This window comes from Humulus lupulus, chromosome X, assembly GCF_963169125.1.
Source record: "Humulus lupulus chromosome X, drHumLupu1.1, whole genome shotgun sequence".
In the NCBI taxonomy this organism is placed as follows: domain Eukaryota; kingdom Viridiplantae; phylum Streptophyta; class Magnoliopsida; order Rosales; family Cannabaceae; genus Humulus; species Humulus lupulus.
This window is the reverse complement of record NC_084802.1, coordinates 143,544,930-143,548,121: the sequence shown is the minus strand read 5'-3', so window position 1 is coordinate 143,548,121 and position 3,192 is coordinate 143,544,930. Positions and strand designations below refer to the sequence as shown.

The 3,192-nt window shown below is 30.5% G+C and overlaps 1 long non-coding RNA gene across 1 annotated transcript; it reads left to right on the top strand.

The window, feature by feature from the left end:
• Window positions 1-2,209: 2,209 nt before the first annotated feature.
• Window positions 2,210-3,192, top strand: LOC133803342 (uncharacterized). Its single transcript, XR_009877914.1, has 2 exons — window positions 2,210-2,644; window positions 2,937-3,192. It is a non-coding gene; the product is annotated as an uncharacterized LOC133803342 (long non-coding RNA).

Here is a 3,192-nt window from a genome sequence, read left to right as displayed (position 1 = left end):
GAAGTAAAACCTGTAGGGGTACAAATAAATATTTGTACAAGAAAAGGTAATTCTAATGAGAATTTTGTATATTTGTACACAAATGAATTATTGTACAAATTTTGCATAAACAAGAGAATGATTAAATAAAAGCATATACATATTATTATGAGAAAATATAATCAAGATTTGATTATAGCCTGAAGTATATATGTTTTATGAGAATTGATATGTGTCATATAAACATTGCAACACAAATTATTTATTTGGAGCTCCTATTAATATGATAATTTAAAATATGCCTTACCGGAAATTTTTCAAAATAATTTAACATGTCTTATGAGATATAAATTCAAAGTTGCACGCATTATACAATAAAGATCTTTGTCTCGATTAAAGACATTTACATGAATAATAATTTGAAATTACAAGTATAATTGTCTATGCAATGTGAATTCGTAAATAATATGTTGTAAAAAGCTCTTGAAGAGCTCCTGATTATTTTATAAACTATTGAAGAATGATTTCTTATTTCATCTTGTAGATTGAGAATTATTAAATATACTCTTTGTTTATATATTAAATTATGAGTAGAGAAATCCCAAAGAACTTCGTATGCATAAAGAATCATAGTGTATATGATCACTTGATGTAGAAATTAAAGAACATGTAACGAGAATGCAACGAATATATGACCCTGAAGTACCATCTTTATTGCAAATGAAAATTGATATTATCGAAGATATTCATTCATGTGATCATATTTAAATTTCAAATTTTGGATTGAACATAGTCATAGATAATGAATATCCACAAATATGATGCATATAATATACATGATAGATTTAATATGTTGGATAAATGTTCATATTTCATTCTACACATATGCTCTAGAAGAGTTATAGTAAATATGTGATTATAGATCATTTATGGTGATTTATAATTACAATAAAAATCATATGAGATATTTGATCACGAAAGTTACCGTAGATATATACACGAGGGGGAGATATATACGTGTTGCACTCTTTTTTCCTCAGTTCAAGTTTTGCCCCACTGGGTTTTCCTGACAATGTTTTTTACGATGCAACTTTAAATCATGTTGAGATACTTGCAATTCATGAGGCAAGGGGAAAATATGTGATTGAGATCAACGAAACAACATATTTGAGGAACATGTTGATTATCACCCGATAAAGAAATACCAACAATTCTCTATAAAGATAATGATGCATGTACTGCTCAACTAAAAGAATAATACCTTAAATGAGATAGATTTAAATACATTTCACTGCAATTCTTCTTCACATATGATCTTCAAAAGAGTGGTGATTTGATGTTCATCAAATTCGATCAAGCGACAATCTTGCAGACTTATTTACAAAGTCATTACCAACATCAACATTCGAGAAGATGGTACATAAGATCATAATGCATTGATTAAAGGATCTTCAAAAGCATCGAAATGAGGGGGAGTAAATATACACTGCACTCTTTTCCCCTTGGCCGAGTTTTTGTCATACTGGGTTTTTCTAGCAAGGTTTTTAATGAGACAGTTTTCATGGAGAGTGTTATAAATATTATATATATGGATGTCCATAATAATAAAAAATCACTAAGTTACCCAAAGTAAAATATCAAGTTTAATTCTTAGTTGTATTCAGAATAGTTACCCGACTTCTTTAGAGCTTATTTATCTGTATAAATAATAGTATTTCTCAATTGAAATAATATATACAAGAGTTTCACTTTCTTTTTATTTCTCTCTTATTTTGTTTATTTATTTATACTTTATTTTTTTATAATCTTAATAGTTTTATATCAAATTAAAACTATTTACATAACTTAAAAATTTGATTGTGAATTTCCCCCACCCTCATGGAGTAAATATCTTATATTTGGTTTATTGCATACTATTTCAGATATTTTGACTTGTGTTGACGACATGAGTTTGGCGTGTTTGCTGTTCGTTGCCGGTTTATTGTTCGTTGTTGCCACTTCCTAGTCCTTTGGGGTAGGAATTTCTTTGCTAAATAAATTCTGGGTTTTACTTTTAGAAAAATATATTATATTTTTAAAAGTAGAAGAGAAATTTCTCAACATTTTTCTCAAAAAATGAATATGTGATGTTCGTATCTAACAAAAGAAGTACCACCCAAATTTGGGAAATCCCAAGAGCCACAAAAAAGTCAACTTTGACAGGGAGGGTGATAATAGTGCAGCAATTAGTACAGGTGCTTTTATCATAATCCCTTTTCTTACTAATTATTATTTTTTAAATTGTCAAAATATATTTTAGGGGGAAAAATAAAAAGTGGGGTAAAAAAGCGTGGGAGAGAGAGAGAGACAAAACGGTGAGGAGTGTCAGCACAGGCAGAGGTTTAGGCAGTGAGGTTGAAAATGGCGTTTCACCGGCCACACCCCCAAATATCCATTTCAAGCCTTTCCTGCTTCCTCTAAACCACTCACTTTCCCCACTCTCTCTCTCTCTCTACATATACCTCTCACACACCACCCATAACGAAGAAAATATACATCAGAAGGTTTCTTTTGCTTTTGGGTATTTTGTTTTCTGCAAAAAATGGGTGCGGTGAACAGCTTCTTCTTCTCTTTCATTCTCATTTCATGCAATAACCGAGGCTCTTCTTTCGTTCTCGAAGATGAGGTACTTTCTGACTATGCCTTTGTAAATCAAAGGTCGTTTTCGCCCATTCACAGTTTGAGAGCAGTACAATGTGGCTCACTCTTTCTCTAAAAAAATAAAATAAAATTCAGTGGTTGGAAAAAAGGCAGACAGGATGGAGCCAGGCAAACATTTATATATTATATCTATACTATATATAAAAATATAAATATATATATTTGGGTTTTTTTTCCCAAGTGAGAGATTCAAAGGAAGGAAAAAAAAATTCACAGCTGTTTTTTTTTTTGTTCCTGGTTTTTCTTGAAAATTTGAGGTGGAGAAGGCTCATATGACTTGTCATTCAACATGGGTATTCGGTATTCGCCATCACATTCTGAAATGCCGAGGAGAAAGACAGAGTATGATACATTTTGTTTTTATATATATATAAAATAATGTTAATGGTGATTAACGATGCTGTTGATTAAGGTGATGATGGATGTACCATTTCGCCAATATTTCATACGTTGTGGTGTGCTTATTCCAAACAATATAATTTGCGATATGGTTATTAATTTTTTTCTATGATA